General features: G+C 43.1%; 1 pseudogene across 1 annotated transcript; it reads right to left on the bottom strand.

The window, feature by feature from the left end:
- Positions 1–21,204: 21,204 nt before the first annotated feature.
- On the bottom strand, positions 21,205–25,315 carry LOC310784807 (putative nuclease HARBI1; annotated as a pseudogene). Its single transcript has 4 exons — positions 24,730–25,315; positions 24,114–24,475; positions 23,249–23,398; positions 21,205–21,411 (listed from the first exon to the last, which is right to left on the bottom strand). The product of its transcript is annotated as a putative nuclease HARBI1 (transcript).
- Between the last annotated feature and the right edge of the window lie 251 nt (positions 25,316–25,566).

Raw genomic sequence — 25,566 nt, 5'->3', positions numbered from 1 at the left:
CCCATTTAGCAGGTAATGGCAAATGGTTAGAATATGACAATACGATATTTTAAATTTGTAATCAACATGCTACAGTTTTCATATTTGTTTTTCCCTCTGGTGTTATAATCCATTTAAGTCACAAATCCAACAAACTGTAACAATGTAATGTTATCGTTGATCTTGAAGAAGGCCGTATGGCCGAAACGTCAGACTAATAAAGAAATGCACATGGAGCCAGAGTGTGCAACACTTTTTTGAACTTAACAATGTAATGTAAAACTAGCCAAAGTACACAAAAAATGTTATGCACAGAATATAAAAATAACGAAAAACACGAACAGTGTACCTTCATTGAGTGGACTTTTTTCTGCACATAAATGTAGTCCGAACCGAATGTTACCATTCACTTTTTTCTTTTTACGTTCATGAGACACTTACCATTTGCACACATGGCCTCAAGCAATCCCATTGCTCCAGTCTTCACCTGTATGCCAGCACCTGTCTCACCTGTGGCATAATTGAAAAAAATGGACATGGAAGTCAAAAAAAGGTTCTATATAAAAAAAAGAAAAACAACTACTTAATTGACAATGTTCTGCAGATTCATGTAAATGTATAGGTGATTATAATAATATAATAATAATGATTGGATTTATATAGCGCCTTTCCAAGGCTCAAAGCGCTTACACAGAATCATTATTCGTTCACACCATTCGTACCGGTGGTTCAGAAGCGTGGCAGCCACACATTGGCACTCAACGGTCCCTCCGAACCACCATCATCATTCATGTCAACATTCATACCAGTCATACCAATCATACCAGGCAAGGAGGGTTAAGTGTCTTGCCCAGGGACACAACGATTAACAGCTGGGAGGGAGCGGGGATCGAACCGCCAACCCTTGCGTCATTGGCTGACCCGCTCTACCTCCTGAGCTAAAGCCGCCCTCAACCCCTCATTATGCCCATAGTCAAATCAAGTAAATGTTATATAGTGCCAAATCACAAGAGAAGTTATCTCATGACACTTTTCATATGGAGCTGGTCTAGACCATACTCAGAGACACAACATTCCCCTATGAGCAAGCACTTGGTGATGGCAGTGTAGAGGTGCTACGTCATGTCATCATATCAGATTTTTTTTAATTACATACCATCTATGTCCATCTTCTCAGTGTCATCCTCCATATCTGTCACTGTGCAGCTGGGTTGTGGTCTTGGGTCTAGTTAGGAAAAAAGGCCACAGATAATGTTGGGTGAAAAAGATCAGAATAGTCAGGAAAAAACTTTTTCTCTTCTTTCTAACTTCCACTATGGGCTCCAGGTGTTGGGTTCTGAATTGTCACAACCTCTTATGTTTGTAGAGATGTGATGAGTAGTTAGTCAGCCTTAAATGTTTATCCTTAAATGTCTAAATTATCATTCAGACAAGAGTGAGGTGTACTGCTTCTAAATAGATTGCTGCAATGGAATGTGTTCACAGCAACTACAGCTACACGTGTCAGCACTTTGGGTTCAGAATTGAGTATCTATCTGTATAGATAATGGTCAGGGTAAATCTAGCATTGCAAGAATTGTTCAATTCTCTGGTGTCTGCATGTATCTATTTTTTTATCTGTAGGAATATACAGGTATAGATGCATTTTAGAGTGTAGTTCAAGATCATGTGTTAACAAAGCCGTGGATACACCATAAGCTCAAGTGTAGATAAACTGTGTAGCATCTGCCATCCAGGACATTGCAGAAGATAGTTACAGTAACCCTTTAAAATGTCATACCTTGTGGTGGAGCTTGGGCTGTGTCCACTGAAGGAGTTCCAGGCTCTTTACTCACTGTTGGTGAAAGAACAACCAGAGTCGAGAATGGTACTCACATTAATTGCTGACATAAATTATCTGGTTATACAATACCCACATACCGGGAGTATAATACATTCTGAATTCCATCTGTGACCGAAAAACCAGTGAAGAGCCTGGGTAAGATCTTTAGCAGCAATCTGAAGGACACAGCAGCACGCCAAGCAACCAGTGATGACCTCAACACTTGGCTCTCCACGGTGGACAAGTCAGGGCTTCCTGGTAAATTCAAGGCCTGGATATATCTACATGGAATCCTGCCTCGTCTCCTCGGGCCACTACTAATGTACAAAGTCCAAATCACCATCGTGGAGGGCTTCGAAAGGAAGATCAGCCAGTTCCTGTGCAGGTGGCTGGGCCTGCCGAGGAGCCTAAGCAGCTTCGGGCACAACACCAAGCTTCAGCTTTAGCAGTGTGGCAGAGGAGTTCAAGGTCACCAGATCCAGAGAAGTCCTGCTCTACAAACATTCGGCTGACAGCAAGGTCTCTTCAGCTTGCACCGAGGTCAGAACAGGAAGAAAGTGGTGCGCGCAGGAGGCAGTTGAGCGGGCTGAGGAGAGGTTGTGGCACAACATCCTGATGGGCACTGTGGCAACTGGTCAGGCCGGTCTCGGGAACAATCCAAGACCTTGCTACAGCAAAGTCCAAGGGAAGGAGAGGCAAAAGCTCACCCAGGAGGAGGTACGTGCAGAGGTAGAGGAAACTCGCTACAGTTCAACGGTGGGCATGTGCAAGCAGGGGGCCTGGACCAAGTTGGAGCATATAACTGGCCGAAAGATCACCTGGCCGGAACTCTGGAAGACGAAACCACACCGATTCAAGTTCTTAGTCCAGTCAGTGTATGACATCCTCCCGAGCCCTTCTAACCTGTTCACCTGTGGCCTGACGGACTCACCCGCTTGCCAACCCTGACAGAAAAGGGGATCCTTGGACCATATCCTCAGCTGCTGTCCAAAGGCCTTGGGAGAGGGGCGGTATGGTGGCATCATGACAAAGTTCTGTGGGCAGTGGCAGACACCATCTGCACTGGCATCAGTTACAGCAACATCCAACGAAGCACACCATAATATTTGTTCGAGCAGAGGAGAGGCCTCAGCCCCAGCCAAAGGCCCAGGGTGGTCTGCTCGCAACAGCAAGAGACTGGCAGTTCCTGGTCAACCTAGGGAGACAACTGAGGTTCCCGGACACCATTGCAGCTACCACACTCAGGCCAGACATGGTCCTGATCTCTGTCGCAACCATGCAAGTGGTCTTGCCTGAGCGAACTGTCCCCTCGGAAGATCGGATGGAGGAGGCACAGGAAAGGAAGAGAGCAAAGTATCCTGATCTGGCAGCAGAGTGTTGGAGGAATGGGTGGAAGGCCCGCTGCGAGTTAATCAAAGTGGGCTGTAGGGGCTTCACAGGCCAGTCTCTACACCGGGTCCTGAGACTCTTAGGGATTTGTGGGCTGCAAAGAAGAAGAGCCATCTGGAACATCTTGGAAGCTGCTGAGAAGGCTTCCCGTTGGCTCTGGTTGAAGAGGGGTGATGTGTGGCGTAATGCGCTACCTGTACACAAGTCAGGGCTTGATCACCCCTGGCTGGGTCACCCGGGTGAGGGTGTCTGATGATAAGACCCGAAAACACCTGATGATCCCGGGCTCATCACTGACAATATGTCCAGGTTGCACCACAAGGTGTATCAATAACGGACTGGATCAGGGAGCATTAACTCAAACTAATTACATACTTAATTGTTGGCTATGCAATAATAGTCACAAGCAAACCTGAACTCTGCTCAGGGAGCATACATGTCATCTATTTACATCACAATTCATAGAAACAGAATCAGCTAAATAACCTACTTATTTGGAATGAAATGCGGTCTCCCTCCTTCAAAATAGTGTCCAGCTGAGTTCGTCCATAAGTAGAAGGCTTCTTCAGCGCAAGGTCATTGGGCAGACCTGTCACGCAGATATGAAGTGACTGGTTGTGCAGCGCCTGATAGGGAAGCCTTCCACGACCACCTGCAGCCACTTTAAAGTAAAAAAGAAAAAAGAAAAGAAACCGTTAGGACACATAAATAAATGCCGAAAACAGGCTAAACATCCAACATCAGTTTGTGTACAACATATAATAAAAAAAAGAAAAATAAAGGTCATGATTAAGAGAATTCAATACAATACAGTATACAAAGTCGATAGACATGCACATGTGAAAGAATAAAACATAATGTACACTATTAGGAAGACCTTTACATCTGCTTATTCATGCAATTGTCAAATTACTAATGCACTCCGATTAGTATTCATATTGTCAGTGTCTTTGTGTCTCAGGTCCTGCAGCTCGCCCACTGCTCTTAACATAATCTGCTTGGCCTGCAATAGCGCCACCCAGGAAGGATGACATCACTGAATCAGTGATGTGATCAGTGACACTGATGACATCACTGATGAGGTAATTAGGGCAATCACCTAATTAAGAAATTTGGCTCCATCAGGTCACCCGCACGGGTGCTCTTTACACCCCCTGAAAGTTTCAGCCCAATCGCATGTCAAGTATGGGGTCCCTATTAACGTGCTCAGAGTGTATGTGATATGAAGACTTGTGTCTAAAAAGCCTTTGTGTGTATTGACTAGATCAATTATCACATCATACACATTATATGGATGAAGCCTGAAAGGAGCAGATGTTTCCTCTGATGCCCTTTCCTTGCACGTCCTTGCATTTTTGGTGGTGATAAAAATCAGATTTGGTTTGTCTGTGGACATGTACTGTTATGTTACTGTGTTTACAATTATTCTGGTTTCATTAAATGCTGTATTATTTTATAATAGGTTTGTGCTGTCAATTGCACTACAGCTTTATGATATATACTTTTATACTTTTAGATATTATAGATATATAGATCGGAACTAGACCGTTTCAGCTTGACAACATTCTAAATGGACCTTATCCTTATTTCCTGTTGCAGTGTTTCAATCATGAGAGGCCAGTTGTTAACAAGCAGCTTTATTTAGCAAATGGCAAGCATGGCAACTACTTTGGCGTATGACTCCCTTGTCAGGTGGCGCTCCTCTTGAGGTGAGAGGAGGGCATCTGAATAGGCTAGGATAGAGAATCCCCCCCCCCCCCGTGGGGGATTATTTGGGAGTCGAGACTCGTTGGTGGTGGACTGGGGAGGTGGGTGGGGCGAAACAACAGCTTCAGGGGCCAGCTTCAGAGGAGATGATGAACAGCCGTGATGCTATGATCCGCGAGAGGGGGAGGTGACATAGAACCCTTGCTATATGTACTAGGATGAACTGACGTCATAACTGATGTCATACTTACACTTGACTGATGTCACGGGCTGATCAGGTTATGCAAATATGGCGGCCTTCTGATTGAAATTTGGTATGAAACCTCACTTGCTCATAGAATAGCCGACAGGAAATCAGCTACTGTAGGTTTCAAACTGTTCCCAAGCAACACAATTCCAGTAGAAACGTCTTACTGTATTTTTGGTTGAAGAGCTGTTGAACTTTCTTCACCAAATCATGGACATCTTCCATAGTGGCTGGTGATGAAGAGCTGGAGGGACCTACAGTATATAGTGACAGGACATGTTATTTCAAAAACCTATTGTAACACAAGTTGACTTGCGTATGAACATGAGCTTGCAGAAACTTTACTATACCACGTATATCCATGCATGGGGACTTTATCCGATGGGTGGTAAACAAGATACAAGATCCAAAACAGCTAGAACCGACGCCATAAAAGACCTGGAGAAGCCATTGAAAGTAAGTTCCACAAACATAAACATCCAAATACCCCAAGGGGGTAGTGAAGCCAAAACAAATTGAGACCGACTGCTCTACTAGGAACCTTCCTAGAACTAGGAGCAGTGGGCAGCCGCAGTGCAGCACCCGGGGACCAACTCCAGTTCTTTTGCCATTGCCTTAGTCAGGGGGACTGACAGGAGCATGAACCCTAACATATATGTCTTTGATGGCGGGAGGAAACGCGTAGAGAACATGCAAACTCCACTGCTGGATGTATTCACTGCTTTACTGGACATTGTAAAACAAGTGTTGGAATCTCTTTAAAGTCTTTAAAGGGCAGTTTGGTCTGGTTGACACGTCCAATATTTGTATAGAATTTTACTTACGAATTTCAGTAATGACTTTACAAGCACTGCAGAGTAATCCATAGAAAACACGAAACTAGAAAACTAAAGATCCATTTCACAGCAACCCGTTTTAAGGTGGTAAAGCAGGAAGTAAAGCAGGTGTAACAATACCATCGATGAGGGTTCCATTCCATTTAGGTGTTCCAGTGCCAGGGCCCATATTAACGTTATTGTTTACACCTGCTTTACCACCTCCAAACAGTTGCTGTGAAAATGGCCTATTAGACAAGGCTGTGCTACTGTAAAGACATGACATGAAAAATGTCAGGACACTGCTTGTGGTTATTTTGAAAAGTTTAATTCTAGCCACAGCTCAAGTACATGTCCCCTACTCAGTCAATGTTTAACTGTTGCTCAGAAAAAGTACATGTAAATAAAGTGTTACATTATTGTAAAGAGATTACCTTTAAAATAAAGAGCAAACTTGGAAGCGGTGTCAGTCAAGTGTAGGAAGCCTGCTGCATTTTTGCTGGACACCTGATTCACCGCAGCCATTGGGTTTCGGCAGTCAACTGAAAATGCTGCCGTTTCGACACCTAGCTCCTCCAGTTTGGACACCTTTGACAATGTTAGAAGAAAACAAAATCAAATCGATAGTTATTACTGGATCAACATAAACTTTTTATTATATACTCCCAGAAAATGTTGCATGGGAAAAAAAAAAAAAAACTACAGTAAGTGTCCAAGAACTTGGTCACTGTGATGTTGCAGTGCATCCCAGGGCTTCCATTAGCCGCTAATTGCCTGCTTTTAGCCAGTATTTGTTGCCGTGGGCCGGCAAATTAAAAGGTGACTGGCTCAAGTAGCTGGTTGGAAATGTGCCAAATAAATAAAATTCCTTATATGAAATAGCCTAATATTGTGCGACCTATAGCCTAAGTGATGTTGCCATAAGGTACAACTTAAATATAGACTTAAATATATTATCTATTTTCCCCCCTCTGTTATGTTGAGTGTTTGGTGAAAGAGGGAAAAAATACATCTAACGATGGTCCAGAACAAGATCCAAACAGCCATGCTTCCGCCTCAGCGAGGAAAAGTTGGGTTGATAAGAATCCAAAGTTGGTTTCAGCTTTGCACATGCAGCGGAGCGCTTATCAGTGAAGAAACTGTTCGCATATTGCGAGAGAAGCAGCGACAGATAAGTCATCTGACAGGTTGTAAAGCTTATTATCATGTCCATTAATTTATGATGTAGGCAGCTGACACAAGGCTCATATTCTTACCTTTGCCCTTCAGTTTAAAGTAAAGCAAATATTTTCATGTTGTGAAGTAGACTATAAGTTCGTTGTGAAAGTGAGTTGGATGCCCGCGTGTCAACCAGCTGCATGTTGGCTTTTAATAACCATCATTGTCAATAGACCCGCTTCAGAAAATATAGGCTACTTTTAAAAGTTTGACTGACTGCACGTCTCATCTCTGGCTTGTCGCAGGTAGGGAAATGGTTGTTAATTTAGATTATTTTTCAAGTTATTTAATTTCACGTTCTTGGATGCAAAGAGACATTTAATGTAGGCCCGCCAGTGTCTTGCTTGCTTAAAAGGAACACTCCGCCCATTTTCAACCAGTTTTGTATCATTAGAACATCAGTAGTATATCCGAAAACTGTAAACGGTTTTGAAGTCTGTCATTTAATTTGACAGTTATTGAGTGTTAAAGTGTGGACCAGTGACATCACTGGTCCACACTAACTCAAATTAATAACTCATTAACTCAAATCAACTCTCAATAACTGTCAAACTAGATGAATGATGAATAGTTTGACAGTTATTGAGAGTTGATTTGAGTTAATGATTTATTAATTTGAGTTAGTGTGCACCAGTGATGTCACTGGTCCACACTTTAACACTCAATAACTGTCGAATTAAATGACAGACTTCAAAACAGTTTACAGTTTTCTGATATACTACTGATGTTCTAATGATACAAAGTTGGTTGAAAACGGGCAGAGTGTTCCTTTAATTAAACGGGAATATATCACAAACTGTTCAGTTCACAAAGTTTGTGAAGAGTTCATTCACTATAGTAAAATACTTTGGTTGGACGATTGGATAATAGCTTTTGTTTTTTGTGTTTTATTGTTTCTTATTGTATCTTAATGGGCCTCTAAATGGGCCTCTAAACCCGAGCCAAATTAATTAATTAAATAAGGAGCAGTGTGTGGCTCGCTCCCTTTGCACTCACAAGCACAGACCACAGTGAATAGTTCGATAATTATATTTTAAATAAATGCCAACTAAAATAATTTAAAATTAAGATTTTGTTTGCTAAAAACATATAATAATGTTATGTATTTAAGAACTGATTACATCTATCTTTTTTCAATACATTTTGACTGGACCGGTAAATATTATAAGGCCGGAATTCTTGAATGTTGCCGGATCCATTGGCCGTTTCGAAAAAAGACGAATCCCTGGTGCATGCTCTTTTATGTAGGGTAGATGCTGCAATTAAACACATACCATACTATGCTTGCCTTCTCTGGTTTAATAACTGGTCATTACATACATTTGGATTATATCCTTCGAGTATGCAAATCTGGGATGACTTTATTTAGTATACCAAAAGATCAGCTGGAATATTTATTTGGGATGAATTCATTTGAAATGACAGAATCTAATATAATCACTCAATTGTCTGTCGCAGTGTTCTGCTCACATCACAATTGTTGTCAATCATCCTCACATAATACTTGATGCCACTTATTGCAGGAAACACTTTGTTGCTGTCGCTGCACAAACCTCTGATCCCCAAATGTCTCCATTTGGATTTTTTCTAAATGAGACTTAGTGGGTACGCAGAAATAACCAAAAATAGCTTCTTTTTTTGCAGTCAAGAGGTTTGCACCGGACAGCAATGAAATGAAGCTTCTTTCCAAACCTCTGATTTCAGCAGCTTGAGGTGCTTTTTTATTTGAAGGGCCCTCATCTCAGGGCTGAGGTCCTCTGCATCGCCCTTGAGTGCTGCTGCATCTAGCTTGTATCTCTCCTTCTCCTTTTCCCCTAATGTGGACCACCCATCTTTAATGTCCTTCATTGAGCCTGAGAAAAGAAATAGATGCACAGATGCACAGAATACTTAACACTTTACAGTCTGCATCTCTTTACTTGCATATAGAGACATAGCCAGGTTAAAACCAGTGGCCAACCCCCCCCGGCTTCCCTCTGATGACGCGGAAGTGAATTGAAAAGCTGTGGTTCCTTGAATGGCCACTAGGTGTCTTGAGTTTGAGTCGCGGGCAGTAGGCATCTAACCTGACGCTGCCAGATGGATGTAGGTTGCTTCACATTTGTGGGATTGTGAATTTGTGAACTCAATACCGCCCCATCTGGCAGAGTCAGGTTAGTAGGCATCCTCCCCATGTTAAAATGTCCACTTTGTAACTAGATTAGTGGGGGGGGGGGAGATTTATTATATAACTCGCCCATTTGGAGTAAAATAGATGATAGAAAAGGGGGTGATTGACAGATCGCCTGTCCAGTGATCACGCAGCTTGCTGATCACGGACCAATAGCAGGCGGAGCTGCGTCTCTGGGAAACCCCCATCTCACGTGAGCTGTGCAAGAACTCAACCCATTCCCTCCCACTCTGCTGACGAAAAACCAAGATGGCGACCCCAAACGGGAGACCAAAATCAATGGGATAGCTCTGTCCATATTTTTAGCTCAGTGGTTAAAACCATCCGATGGTTTACCAGGCGTTTTACAGAGACATTCTGTCTCTGTAAAAACAACACGTGTAAAGTAAAATGCATGTTTATTTTCAACAGACACAGCAGTCTTAGAATGATGAATGCAACTTCAGTGTGTGAAGTACTTGCCAAGTAGCCTGGATAAACCCAGCCTCCACGTGACCTCTATGTACTATAGGGCATTCACAACTAGTGAATTTTACTAGTCGACTAGTCGTCCCTAAAGGTGACACTGGGGTAAAAAGTTCTTAAAGTCAAACTCTGTATGTGGTTGCCATATTTTGGGGACGTCTAAGAATCTGCCTTTGCTCTTGTAGTAAATGTTATCCAATGTATGGTAGCTTGAGAGTTCATTCCACCAGTGAACTACAGCTGGGGGATTGGATGCTTTCCAATTTAAAGCTATGCATTTCCTAGCTGCCAACAGGGCAAGATCTATGTATTTACTTTGAATGCATTGTTTTTGTTTGGTTGTTTGTCCAATAGTCTTGTTTGTTCTTGGATTATTGTGTATCTTATGCAGTTTTCTTGTTTTGTTTTGTTGTGTTTTGATGTTCTTTGTGGGGGATATGGGATATGGCATATGATAGTCCATGTATGTCGTGTAAATACCTCATGTTCTTTCTTAAAGATTACAAAAAAAACACACACAAAAACGACTAGTCGACTACCTAGCACAGTGTCGACCAGTGGTTTTACTAGGCGACTAGTCTGTGAATGCCCTGCTATTCGTGACTGATAGCACATAGAGGTCACGTGGAGGCTGGGTTTACCCAGGCTACTAGCCAAGTACCATCCTGAAAATCAGTTTCACAAATCACAACCCGTGCGAACCCCCACACGTAAACAAGGCCACTAACAAACCTTTTAGTATACAAGCATCCATTAATAAATATTGTCTCTCACCTTTGTTTTTTAAAATATCTGCACAAAAGAGATTGTATCCTGACACTGGTCGGGTATGCAATCTCGGCTTTGAGGGGCAGGACTGAGAAGGAGCTCTAAAGGACCTTTTGTAGTTTCCAATCCAGTTCTGAAAGAGAAAAATAGAAAATAAATGGTACTACACAAATTAACCTGAATTTTAACAAAACCACCTGTTCCATTTTCTATTGCCATTTGTACGAGCAATACAACAGAATGATGTATTTATTTGACGTGTTGATTGTTAGTGCAGCACTTAACTCATCCGCCATTGACGTCCACTAAAGTTATTTAAGCGACCTTCATAGAGGAAGCTCATAAAACACATCCAGCCTGGTTGCCTCAAAAATGACCCTGCCCCCAGAGGTTAGAGAGAGAAAAGAAAAAAAAATAACCGATGGGTTCCCAGATTGCGCCCGGGCTGGACACGTTGTCACACGGGCATGTGACAGTCACTCAAAGCAGAAGGATTTCTTTCACAATAAAGTATTAAACGCACACCAATCACTGCTCCTGTCAGTTAGATCAGTCATCCGCTTTGTGAACCCTCACATAGTGTAAATTTCAGATGTCAAATATGCTCCCAGACCTCCACACATCTAGTACCAGGAAGCACCAGCCCCACGGAGAACATGAGAGTTTGACCCGCCCCCGTGCGCTCTCCGTGCGGGGTGAGTTTTCTCAGCTTCCTGGTGAGAGACGCGTGTTTTCAGTGAAAATGACCTACATTCAAGTGTCGATAACTAAAGAAGGGAAGAAGGCAGAAACTAACTTTTTCCCCCATGAAAGTAGAGGCTTTGATCGGTCTTTTGGAATATTCTGTGTTTACATAGTCATAGAAGAAAATATTCCCTGGGTCGCGGAAAATCACTGGAAATGCTCAGAAACCCTGGCACTGGCTGGCGACTTTTCCTTTAAAACTCTGGCGGGTAATGAGTTAAGTAATTAGAAGAGAGAACAGGCCAGCACACTAAATGTCCTTTCAAAAGTTTAATCAATATCTGGGCGATGATTGATTACATTTTTGAAAGGATATTTAGCGTGCTGGCCTGTTCTCTCTTTTGAATAGTTTGTTTTGGCCTTGCACCCAAGCTTTTCTCATTGGATTGAGTGTGCTCGCGAGTGTGAGTCTGGACAGCACTTAAGTAAACCTTACTTCTATGACACAGGTATCCAAAGCAGTAGCTGATGCAGCCTCTGGGATTAAGGATGAGCCCACACGTGTCATTCCCTGGTCAAAGAATGACTTCAATGCTTCCTTTTGGTCCTGTCGAATCTCTGTTCTCTCTTGTTGAGAAACAAAGAAAAAGCTAGTCAGTGGAAAAAAATAACATTGAGGCCAGGATAAGACAAGTGTGGATGTTGCATAGCATTCCATCCTTCTTAAACACAGATTAGGAAATGTAAGGGTTACCTTTCTGAGCCATCTTCAACCTGAAAGGTAAACAAAGAGAAATTTGCACAAGACATATTTGAAAAGGGGCCCACTCTCTCTATGTAGCTTGGTCGGAAACCAACATTTTCATTCTTCAACTAAGACATAGTGCATGGTAAGTAATAACACAAACTTACCACAGAAGTCCTGGCACTGAGAGGGGCACAACTGGGAATTGGAACTGTGAAGGGAGAGACAAAAAGTCAGGTAGAGGGATATTACACAGGCAGGCAGAAGACAAACAAACAAACAAACAAACAGAAAGGCAGACAGAGAGACAGACAGACAGCAACCATGTCTGTGTGGACACAACAGGCGTGTGAGCCGCAGCAGATCAGCCATGGAAGCCATCACACACAGGTACACGCAGGCTGTTATATAGATTACATATAGATTACACTCAGGGAAAACTATATTATGCCCTGGACTAACAGCCAGCACGAGCAGCGCGTGTGCATGGCAGGACATGTCGATCTTAATTTAGCCAGCTGCCCACGTTTACAGGTTAGAGTAGCCACACAGCAGGCCTAAAGCCACAAAGTGAGAATCATTTTCTAAACGCATCGGCTAGCAAAATATAGCCTATCCCTGGATGTCAGGATGAGATATGAAAGATTTTTTGCGCTGCCTTTTTTTCTCCCCCTCTGCACGGCAGACAGATAGGATGATCCAACAGCCTCTGAATGACAGGGGCTCAAAACTACGGGATAACAACTTTTTTCATCGGTCATTGTGGCTGCCTACATATAAATTAGTGGCATTTCCCCCAAAATACTGATGGTTCTGTCATTCTGTGGTGGATACATTTCAGATCTGATGCTTGCAGTGCGCTATAGGGGCAGAAATTGACGCGCGTCAAGTTTCGCTCCCAGTGCATTTGGGGCTTAAGGAGCGTGGCTCAGCTCAGAGATTTCGGTGTTGTCCGGTGTGTTTTCTTTACCTTGAGAGGTGCGTGCAGTTCCCAACAATAGATCGCAGCAGCAACGATGTCTGTGTGGACACAATAGGTGTGCGAGCCGCAGCATATCAGCCAGGTAGCCGTCACACAAACAGGTACACACACGCAGGCTGTTTTATAGAGAGAGAGAGAGAGACACACACACACACGGAGAAGGGCTCAAAATCTGGCAGTGATTCTCAACCCTTTTCATATCAAGGACCCCTAATTTAGTCTACATCAGGGCAATAGACCCCCATTTAATGATATTTTGTGCCCACGCAGTGTGCAAGCTTTTATTCATTCATTTTTTACTGCTTGTTCTTCAACTGGACTATATAGCTGATGATTGATGATTATCAAACATGCAAAATAGACTTACCAGGAACAACCAGACGATGGTAGCTGCTCCAAACGCACAAATCCGTATGATATCAACCTTGTTTAAAGAAAAACAGGTTTTATTTGCGATGCAATTGACTAGCTTTGCACTGACGTGAAGGTCAGTCTAGTCTCGAATTAACTACGCTACCCACAATGCTAAGTGCGGCATCAACTGCTTTGTATAGCGACCAGCACGGCTACAGCATTGTGGGTAGCGTAGTTTATTAGCCTCAAACTGTAAGAGACTAGACGTTCACCCGACTTTATCTCGGTATACGTTTTTGTGTGTGCTCTGACTCAAATGTTTATGGTCACGATTACTCTCGTAGCTGTTTGGCTTGGTTTGAGGTTAAAACTAGCAGAGATTGGTGCCAATAAGCCATAATGCTAGCAGGACTAGCGTCGTTCTGCTAGCAGCTAGCAGCTACCTGCTTAGCAAGACTAGCGTCCTGCTAAAGAATACTATCACGCAAAATGCAATTGCAAAACTCATGTTCCGTAAATTAAAAGTAATTTCTGTATTGTTGACTAAATAATTAGTTTAAAAGATCTCGTGCGTCTCACCTCAGAAGAATGAAGCGTGAATGGTGTACTATGCTTCCGTAAATATCAGAGATCTTCTGCGCATGCGCCTTCGGCAGCGCTTCTCACCGAGAAGAGCCTGGTGACGCGAGGTTAGGGCTGGCTGCAGGCTGTCAGCGAAAATAATCGTGGATAATCGCCTTCTGCACCTATTAGCAGGTAAATAGGGGCCTACTGGCCGATATGAATGGAGTGATGGGACGCTGATAACGCCGATAGATGAGATACTATCCGGTTAATGCGGATGAAGAATGGTGTTATTGATCTGAAATCCATTCTACAACAGGCGCTCTCCCCTGTCAGCTGGAGTCAGAGTTTAACTAGAGGAAGACATTATTTTTTTTATTAAAATCGGAGCGCATCTGTGTTGTAGGAAAATAAGAAAATACCTACATCTCAACCTATGTGAATCACACATAGGTTAAACACACTTAAACCAAAGGAACTCAAGCCCTACAACAAATAACCCTTACCCATAGGAAAGACTCCACAAAATAATTGTTACTCTTTAAACTTTAGCTAAAGTTCCACAGACATCAGGACCACAAAATAAAAAAACAGTTTATTTAGAGATTAAAATCGGTGTAGTTGGTAATTTCCTATGTATGGACTGCTGTGTTTCCTATGTATGGACTGCTGTGTCTGTGTGTCACACTGATATTTCTATTCATAGATCAAGGCTGCACAGACACAGAATCTATTTATAGATCAAGGCTGCACAGACACAGAATCTATTTATAGATCAAGGCTGCACAGACACTGACGGAAGCTCAGGATGCAGTGGCGGAGGCTATTGAAGAGCTGGGGCCGGTTGCACCAACTGGTCTTACACTGGTCTTAAGCTAAGTTGGTCGTAACTTTACGACCTACAGCTACGCCGGTTGCACCAAGACGACTTAAGCCTTATTTTCACTAAGACCAGGCGTAACTCCTACGCCTCGTCAGGAGGAGGCGTAGAGCCTGCCTGTAACAGAGATCTCCGCGGAGACCTTTTTGACCGTCATCGTCGTAACACCGCCAGTTCGCCGTCTTTGAAAGCACGACGTTAGATTATAACTAACTACTTGTGTGGCTTAGCCTTCCCAAATGTTGGCGTTAATTTTTTTAGAATTTAATACATAGAATTGGGAACGTTACATTCAATTTCATTCAGACTCCCTGACACTAATCGCCGCCGCCATTTTCCCCCGGGGCTTCCACAGGAGGAGGGGGGTGGGAGGAGGGAGGGTGTAGTGACGCACATACAGTAGTGGGTGACGGCGCGAGGCCCATGTGGGCCAATCAGAGGGCATTCCCCGACAATTCACATGAACGCGCATTGCTATGACCAGCGTAGTTAAGACCAGAGTAAGCCGTGTTGGTGCAACAGGCGTAAGTCCATGGTCTTAACTAAGACCGACGTAGGAGTTACGACCAGGCATAGTTAAGACCAGTTGGTGCAACCGGCCCCAGGTGTCCGTGGGTGTCTGCCGGCCTATACGCTCCCTGGCGGACAGGGATGTAGTCCTGCAGGCGGTCATGGAGTACCACCTGGAGGGACGGACAAAGTCCTGCCTTGACCAGTAAGTTGTTGATGCTGGCACCACAAGCCGAACAGTTATTAACCGCACCTAAGCAGACATAATCGAAACATATAAACTTTTATCTTCGACTTAAACATGTTGATGTCATTAGTGGTCCAAAACCACACAACATACATTTCTTTTTTCGATTAATTTAAGGTTCAAGGAAGGCCTGTGTGCCATTGGGTTATTGGCGGAGGTGACATCACACCCAGACATCTTCCAGGAGATCTTCCTGGAAGACCATCGCCCCCTCCAGGCCACAACTCTACAGGAATTGTTCGTTCCCATCTTCTCCTCCCGGGTTGCAGGGTCCAACAGGCTCGCACAGGAGCTGACAACCTTTGCGTACTGGAAGGATTGGCTGAACAAGGTGGAAGGTATAGAAGAATGGACTAGCAGGAAGATATGCCACTCTGCTTGTTCCTAGCAATACAGTGGAATGTAGCTGTCTAGCACCGGCAATTAGTAAAGAAAACTACTAGCCTGGGGGTATTTCTGGATACTTAAATCATTCATAATTTTGAGAGTAATCCCATGGTGTTGGAGTCCTCTTAATGTATTTGTCCTTTTGATGCAAGCCATTCGGTCAATTCATAGAAAACATTCTTCTGACATGCATTCACTGGCACAACAAGTAAGCAGAAAGGGGGAGGAGTATGGCTGATAACTGGAAGATTTCTAAACAATGTCTTCTTTGTGTATACAGGTGGACTTCCCGCCCCTCATCTCAATGATAAGCAGCGTGCACTGGTGGATGAGGGGGGGTCATTAACATTGGGACGCGTCCTGTCTTTCGCCACTGGCCTCTCCAAAATACCAGCTATGGGTTTCGACATGGAGCCAAAACTCAAGTTCACACACCCAGGAGGTGAAATGTCGAATTACCCGAAGGCCAACACCTGCGGCTTTCAGTTGTCCATCCCTGTCCTTTACGATTATGAGGAGTTCAAGGACAAAATGGAGATGGGGATTTTGTCCTCTGCCTCCTTTGGAGAACCATGAAGTTCGTCTCTGCACGTCACGGCTAGAGAAATCTTGCCGGTGGTCCAACTCGTGATTTTCAGACTGTGCTTCTCGTCCTCAGTTGCCGCCCCTTTTACATTTCCTTTAAGTCCCTGGAAAAAAAAATCCACAAAAACCTAACTATTACATTTCGGGTCTTATGTGAGTAATTGTATGCCTCACAAAGTAGGTGACATTAGTTTAAACCAAAAAAAAAAATTGCCACTTTGTTACGAAAAGGGGGAAAACAACCCCATGCGTCGCGTGCATGGTCGTGTGTTGCACACGACCATATAGATACGGACGTCCTTGACAGTTAAGCTGTGTTCACACAGAGATATTTATTTTTCGCTCTGTCGCTTGATTCAACCCTTTGGAATCGCTCTGTCGCTCTGTTTAAATCGCTCATCAACAGGCACACGAATTGACGGACATGTGGGGGCTATAACGTTACGCAATGTCATGATATTTGTCCACTACGAGCCACCGTCATAGTTTGCAAGCTAAGCCTATCAGCGTGCTCCTAATGCGAGCTCCATACCGGTAGTACAGACTTCACTTCATGTCAGCCTGTCAATGCGGTTTGTTGCCACACAATAAACCAGCGGTTTGTTCCAAGCCAGTGTGATCCTGGACTCACTCTCACACAGCAGCCAATCAGCGTTGAACAGCGAGCGAGTGATGCCAGCGTAATTTCGCTCGAGTTGGGATATTTCATCTTGAGCGACGAGCGTCTTTTCTCCCTATCGCTCTGTCTCTGTCGCTCGGACGCCCAGCGATTTTTCTCCCGGGCGAATATACGCTCAATCGCTCGTTTGCATTGACTTTGTATGTAAACTCGATGCCAGCGAAACACTTTAATAGGTTGGTGTGAACGCAGCTTCAGACCCAGATTTTTCTTCTCGATGGCTTCCTTATTTTTTTATTTTTTCTTTTTCTTTTGTGGCTTAAATTTGTGTTGTAGAATGTCCATTTGTTGAAGAGGTTAATTATTTTCAAACGGGGGGGAAAAACAACCCCACCCTCCCACCCTACCAATCCTGCCATTCTCCTATGTTGCGTGCATGGTCGTGTGTTGCACACAAAGATCATAGATATAAGGAAGTTGAACACTACAATGTCCTTTACCGATAGAGCCACATTTTTCTTCAGCAATGTCTCTTTCCAGAAATAATGCCCTGGTTACCCTATAGATAATCCACAGACCTATTGATGAGCAGCGTCATGTAGGAACGATTTTCTTTTGTAGGAACTAGCTAGCAGCTAGCGGGTGTAATAAGGTCAAAAGAAGAGTTCCTATGAAAGTGCTCATGGCAAGGTCTATGGATTATCCTGACTAACAGGATCATGATTTCTTGAAAGAGAAATTGCTGTTTAGTTGATCAAATGTATTTATTTTTCACTTTGAGCACTTATAGCACGTGTTGGTGCGTTCTCGATTTCTGTAAATATTTTTTATGTGGCTTAAATTTGTGTTTTAGAATATTGTTGGAGATGTTTTTTATTTTTATACTCATTCGTTGGTAATAAACAAAGAGTTAAACTCCAAGCTGCTGTAGTTCTTAATTACTTAGAGCCAGTATGGCATTGGGCTGCCTTGTTCATGGGGGATTTATAGAGATCAGAGAACTGTGCCATGCTGCAAAAAACAGCATGGACCTACATAAAAAGCTATGCTGTTTTTCTTGGTTTACAGCAGAGTGGTGGTATTTGGAACAGGGATGCAAGATTATGTGGTTGACAGTCAACATTTACATCCTAAAATAGTGCACATAGCTAAAAGGTTTCCGGGTGGGTTCGAGTCTTCCCTTCCCTGTTAAATCCCCTATTTCAATAACTTTTCATCCCTGTGCACGTTCAAAGTGATTGTAATCCACCTACAACTAAAATAGGTTTGCCAGGGAGGAGGCAGATGTATCCAAATAAAATAGTATGTGCCCCTGTGTTAAAGTGTAGCACTATTTGTTACTTGGATAATGTGATTGATAAAGTTTATTCTCAGCACTACTCCATGCCGTTCTCCGTAACGCAATACTTCTGCTAAATTGGGAGAAATTAAATGCTAGGTCTATGGGATCAAGCTGAGTGAGCCTCACTGAAGTGAAATGTAGGTGTGCTGTTGAGGGCATTTTCATGAGCAGACCGACAGGCGTGACCCCATTAACCTTGCATGTGCTTTGGCTGAATTTGCCCGAGCTTATATGAGGACAAAGATGGATTGTGATGAGAAACTATCCAATCAACATAGGTAAGTAGCAAATTAGAGGTACACTTTAAAACAATTGAACTATCACTTAAAGATTTTCTCAATCTGCTTCAAAAAATTTTTTTTTGGTAAATTGGACAATTAACACTGTTTACATTTTAAAAACTGCAACAGTTCACACAACTTTAACACGACATGCATATATTATGTTATACATCAAACTCTAGCTACTTCTGCTCTCACTCAGAATGTCAAAATATAAGCGATGTCATGTATAGTTTTTGAGATATTAACGTTTGTTTGGCACAACTCATACTATCAACTGCCGCGGGGTTCCGCATTTCTGGGTGACATCACGCTGATTCATCCTATACAATATTTATACCTGCAATGAATGCAACTTAAGCTACAGTGTTCGAAAATTAAGTCAGTTTTAATGAGCACATTAAAAAAATGCCACTAGATGGGGTACAAACCTTCGTGCTTTCTTTCGTCTGTTCTTTCTTTTTCTCTCTGTGGACATAGGGTCGTCCTGGAGAAAATGGATCTGCAAGGAAAGGTGTCCCACTTGCAGGCCAAAAAGAAGTGGGACAACCTTAAGAGAAAATACAAGGTAATGTAGCCTAGACTGATTCTAAGAAATGGTTGGTTGATGACGCTTAGAAAATATGTAAGCATGTCAGTAGGTCTGGGTATTTGTAATAGGTGGATGGGCAGGTACAACTTTAAATCAATTTAGGAATAGACTAGTGGATTTTTCATGCCCATGTGACATTAGACAATTATAGTGCATTCCCACTTCCAAACAGAAAGGGGGTCGATTTGAAAGATTTTGTGGTATTGTTTTTTTGTTGTTGTTGACTGTCATGTTAAGAGGATTATCCTCTATTTTAGGATTGCAAGTGTCCAGCGTCAGGAGAGGGGGTCAGCGGCGGAAGACCCACTGCTGCTACTTGGCCCTGGTTTGTGGACATGGATGAGGTGCTGGGACAGAGGCACTCCACGACCCCCCTTGTCGTGATTGCCTCTATCCCAGAGGACAAGCCAGGGCCAAGTGCAGTAGTGGAGGTGGAGGAAGAGTAAGAGGAGGAGGAAGGAGAAGCAGGAGCAGCTGGGAGAGGGCCACCACCACCAAAGAAAGCGAAGAAGAAGGAGAAGGATGAGATGTTGGAGCTGCTGAAAGAGGATGAGACTCCAGAAGGAGAGAGCAGACAGATTCTTTGGTCTGTTAGAGAGGCTTGTCCAAAAGTAAAAACAAAGTATTATTGTTCGTATTGTTTTTTTTGTTGTTAAAACAAGTTTGCACATTTATGTTTTGTTCCGTTTTAAATGTGTTGTTCATGAATATAGGTTGTTTTGTACATTTGTTTTGTTCTGTTTTAAATAAGTTATTTATGAATATGTATAGTTTGTTTTGTACATATACAGTTTATTTAATAAATATTTTGTTTAAGAAAAACATACTTTTTTCTTTTTACACAGCACAAAAGTGGAGTGGAGTGATCCAGAATATGTATGGACACTTTTCTCTTTCTATTGGAGTCTTGCAGATAAGAGTGTTCGGTGTTTTGATAGATGGTTTTCACAGAATTGTCAGTCCTGTCCTAGGAGTCCTGACAGTTGCACTAGCAAACACTGCAACAGGAAGTGAGCTGGGCTTAAATTTAGAATCTTTATGTTGTCAAGTTAAAACCGTCTAGCTCAGCTAACTTTACCTTTAACTTTTAAAGGACTGAGATCACATTAACCATACTTTACACAATGTAGTGTGTAGTCTGCAGAACTTGGGAAACACAAAGCTAAGCCTTAATAATTCACTAGACAGAGCATTACAACAGTGGTAGTGATAATTTATTTTTACCTCTAAATAGTCAAACATATAGAAATAAAATAAATAAGGTATACTGAAAAATGAACCCATTTATGAATATGAACATAGAACATATATGTAGGCTACATAGAAATAATTAAATGTGACATAAAATGTAATGGATAGGGGGATGCTGAAAAACAGAACCTATTTACAATAATGAATAGTGTTCCTGTACTGGACAGGTTTTTCAATGGCCAGGACATGACTTGACATGACTTTCGTTTGAGCAGGGAGGCCCTGGCAGTGCTGTTGGGCCTTCTGAACCAAGAACGGCGACATGGATGGGGTGGTCATCTTGGGTGGTCTCCAGAGTGTGTTTGGGGGGTCATCAGTCCACTGTCCACCGCATCTGGGTTTGCAGGGCTGGGTCAATCGACGGCTGCCATGTCACTATTATGTTTTCAGAAAGATTCAAGAATAAAATACAGTGAATACAAAGTAGGCTACTACTTAACAGCTGTATTTTGGGGGGGAAACAATCACCACAAAAGAAATGTCACAACAAAATATTTCCTGATTTGATTGATTTTCTTCATATTTCAAAATGCAAAACTGCTCTAGATAACATTTTAAATAAATATGAATCGCATAGCTTTACAATTCTTTTACTTGCCTTTTACAAATAATCATGGTCAGGGGGTACCTCCAGGGCAGACACCTCTGCGGTCAGCTGGTCACGCCAGGGAGCACCACTTACTGCCTCCAAACCGTTCTCCTCATCCTCCTCAGGCTCATCCTCATCCTCCGGGGCCACGATGTCACCAACCCCAAGGCAGATGTTGTGGAGGATGGCACATGCTGTTATGACTTTTGGTATAACCGTCTGGTACGGAAACAGCTCGGCTCAGGATAGGAAACGCCTGAACAGAACAGTGCGTACGGCCTCCAAAATCATAGGACAGGAGCTCCCGTCCCTTACTGAGATCTACTCCAACAGACTCAAGAAAAAGGGACAAAATATTCTCAGGGACCCTTCTCACCCTGCCAATTATCTTTTTAATTTTCTTCCTTCTTTTAACTCATTGAGTGCCAATGACGACAGCTGTCGTCAATTCGAATACTAACGTAGAGTGCCAAAGACGATAGCTGTCGTCAATTGCCTTTTTTGATGGTGGGACGTGGATCAAAGCCTTATGTATGTCCTCTACAAATATTGTAGCTATTGAAGCTGTATAACCTATTTTACGGACTCATCAGGTGGCGACAGTGCTCTCCAGATTAGAGAAAGGTCCAGAAAACAGCCTGAAAAAGCCCCGTGATCAAAGAGAAACCGCTCATGCTGCAGCCCAGAGCCATGTAGATTGCTCTGGCTGCAGCTGACGGTGCCTGCGAACAGCAGTCAATCCGCTCCCACAACTGAGCCCCTCTGCATCTGTCTGTCTGTCAGCATAGTTTCTCCACATGATTAGCCGCTAGAAAAGCAGCAGCCGACACTGAAAAGCCAAACCTTTCCCTGCAGTCCGGTGTGGCTTTTCCGTGTCGCGCTGCCTGGGAGGCGGCGCACAAAAAGCACTCCGAAAATAGACGCTGGGTGCGTGAGGCTGTGTGTTACTAGTGTGGGGAGGAGTTTGCAGCTGAGGGGGGGAGAGGGGGGTGGGGCACGCAGGGCAGCACACAACTACACCACGTCACTACATCAGAAAATATTAGCTAGAGTCAGTGAATGTGCTTGAAATGCTTCATTTCACAAAAGGCTGAATATCTCAGCTTCTAGATGGAAATGCCTGTTTTTGCTGTTTTTGACCTATCTTCTCCGGCTGATAACTAAAGAACGGAAAATGGTATCAATAAACTTTTTTTTGCTGATGATACAATAGAGTCTCCTTGTTCTCGTTGCGTGTTCGGTGTTTACATAGTAATATCACACAATATTCTGTGGGCCTCGAGAAATCACTGAAAACGCTCTGAAACTCTGGCACTGGGAGCGTCCGTTCTCCAAAAGTGGCTGGCACTCAATGAGTTAAAAGGTTGAGAAGTATCAAAAGCAGAACAGCTAGGTTTTGTAACAGCACCTACCCCGAGGCTGTCCGTGCTCTCAACTCTTAATGTGCTGCAGGCTCTATTCAAGTCTGACACAGACAGATATTCTGTGTGACAGCACTTAATTTTAACGTATATTATCTTAACTTACCACAGCTGATCGTGGTTCTGTAACCTCCCTGTGGGAGTGTTGTTTTACTTTGGTAAAATTGTATTTTTGTACTTAATGCATTTTGTCACTTTTATCTCTTCTTTTGTCGGAATGTGTGCATCGTATGTGAGGGGAATGTATGTATGTCTTCATGTTTTGTTGTGTTCTGTGATTGAGCTCACTAAACCAAATTCCTATCAACGATGTTGAATGGCAATAAAGTATTGAAACTTGAAACTTGACCTAAAATTATAATATATATATTAGTCATGCACAATGTATCGTCAATCACATCGGTATTGGCCGATGTTAGTCATTTTTTAACATATCGGCATCAGTCCGATGTTCAGTATGTACAAAATTTGATGATCATAGAAATGTGTTTTTATACAGATCATATCAAGATCGGTAGATAAATATCAGTTATCGGCCATAACAACAATGTTAACATTATTTATCAGTATCGGCCAAAATTGACTGATTTACTCTTCTTCAATATTCTATAAAGTCCTGTTGAGTGATGACTTACGTGTGGTACAAAGGTGTGGTGCACCTCCAGCGCTTGCAGGAAGGTGGCCCGGAACATGGTCTTCATCATCCCAAAGGCACGCTCTATAATGGAGCGTGCCCTGGAATGATGGACGTTGAAGCGCTGGGCCCCCACACCTTGTACTGGCCTCTTGTAGGGAGTGATGAGGGGGAGTGGGTGTTGGAGGCATGGGTACCCCCCGTCCGCTAGGATGAAGTGCCCTGGGGCCGGTTTTTCAAAAGTAATCTGATCAGATTACGGCTATCAGATTGGATCAAATCTTGAAAATGGGTTTTCCAAAAGAAAAAAAGGATTCAGAAATTGGATTGGATCACATAATCCGATCTTGTTGTTGATCCAGATCAAACCTTGAGTTTGGGTTTTTCAAAACATTTTGGTAGGATTGGGATCATTTTGATCCCAAAAATCAGGATTAAACAGATCCCAGCAGGAGGGTAGATTCATGGTGGATATCAGTAATAAAACTCGGTAACTAAATTGGTTAGTTAAATAATACAACATTTATATCTTGCATTTTACAGTATTTATATTTATTCATCAATTTCACTTGAATTGTTCAACAGGGAGTACATAAAGTAAGTACATAAATTAGGTAGGCTATGTAGGCTAGCAACCTTTCAGTACAGCAAATTATAAATATTTCAGCCCCATAAAATAATCCCCCAAACAGCTGGCAATATTGAACTCAAATAATAAATTATGTCTTTGTTCATCAAACATTAATCACACTGACACAATCATCAGTCACTTATCAAAAATAGTGTCGAACAATTGCATCTCTTATTGCTCGTCCAGTCGGTCCCTCATTCTGACAGAATGCCGGAGGTTGGTCAGTGTCTCCAACATGTGCATCAGGGACGTCATCACAGAGAGGGACTTTGCGCATGGTCGCAATGTTGTGTAGGACAATGCAAGCAAGTATTATGTTGCATGCTTTCTATGGTTCCACTCTCAAGTAGTTAAGGCATGCAAAGCGCCTCTTCAGAACTCCATTTAAGCTCTCAATGGTGCATCTTGTTTTGCAATGAGCAGTGTTGAAGCGTGCCTGCTCAGGCGTGTTTGCAGCCAGAAAAGGGGTCATCAGCCATGGTAGAAGAGGGAAGGCACTGTCTCCTAATATGATACCATTTGGTCGGTTGGTTTGGAGCTCTCTATATAGAGCGCTCTCCCTCAGGATGCGCGCATCATGGACAGGGGGACTGCCCCCTAGTCCGACACCTCACGAGACCGAATTTGGGTTAGGGTCTGGGGGAGGTTAGGTTTAGGCGTGGGGGTGGGAGAGGTTAGGTTTTGGGTTAGGGTCTGGGGGAGGTTAGGTTTAGGGTTAGTGAAAAACGGGGAATATAGAACCCGGGGAACATAGAACCCGGGGAACATAGACATGATCCCCTGTCCAATGCCTCTTTTTTCGGACTCGTGAGGTGTCGGACTCATGAGGTATCGGACTAGTGCCATGGCACCATGGACAGACCCAGGCCACTTCACAACGCAGTTTGTGATGAGGAGCTCAGCTTTGCCCACAAGTTGAACGTTGATGCTGTGTCTCCCCTTTCGGTTTACAAACTCCCACTCATTCTCATGAGGTGCTTCTATGTGCACATGGGTGCAGTCGATTGCTCCAATAGTATTGGGCATATTCCCCAAAAGAAAGAAATTCTGCTTGGCCTGGATGATCTGGTCATCCTTCGGAAATGAAACAAATTCATTAATCAGGCTGGCCAATGCAGTTGACACACTTTTCAGAACACCACAGACAGCTGATTTTTCCACACCCATGTAATCACCCACAACTTGGTAGAAAGTCCCACACGCATAGAAGCGAAGAGCAATGAGGACCTGTTCCTCCACAGACAGACCGTGACTCCTTCTGGTTCTGTGTTGGAGGTTGGGCCTGAGAAGGTCCACAATATACTGAATATCAGCTCTTCCGAAGCGAAACCGAGCATACAGCTCCTCATTTGTATATTTCTGCAGTGGATCTATACGCTCAACATACACCCTTTGACGGTATCTTCTCCTGTGGTGGCGATGGACAACACCTGCCATGTCACTGCTTCTGTGACCTTCTCTCTGAGTCCTCTGAAAAAGGCTGAATATACATATTGCTGTGTAAATTGGTCTTCCCAAACACACCTGTTAGCTTATTTGCTTTGGCTTGTGTTCAATTAATGGCTGTAATTAAAGCTTATATTCTCCACCTTGTGTTCAATTAGTGGAATCATACCCAAGGCCTATGAAATGATGCTCGCTACACCAAAGCGGTGGAACCATGGACTCAAAAAGCCCAAATTTCTCTG

The sequence above is a fragment of the Poromitra crassiceps genome, assembly GCF_964638095.1.
Source record: "Poromitra crassiceps genome assembly, chromosome: 11".
NCBI classification, from domain to species: Eukaryota; Metazoa; Chordata; class Actinopteri; order Beryciformes; family Melamphaidae; genus Poromitra; species Poromitra crassiceps.
This window is presented reverse-complemented; position numbering and strand designations above follow the sequence as displayed.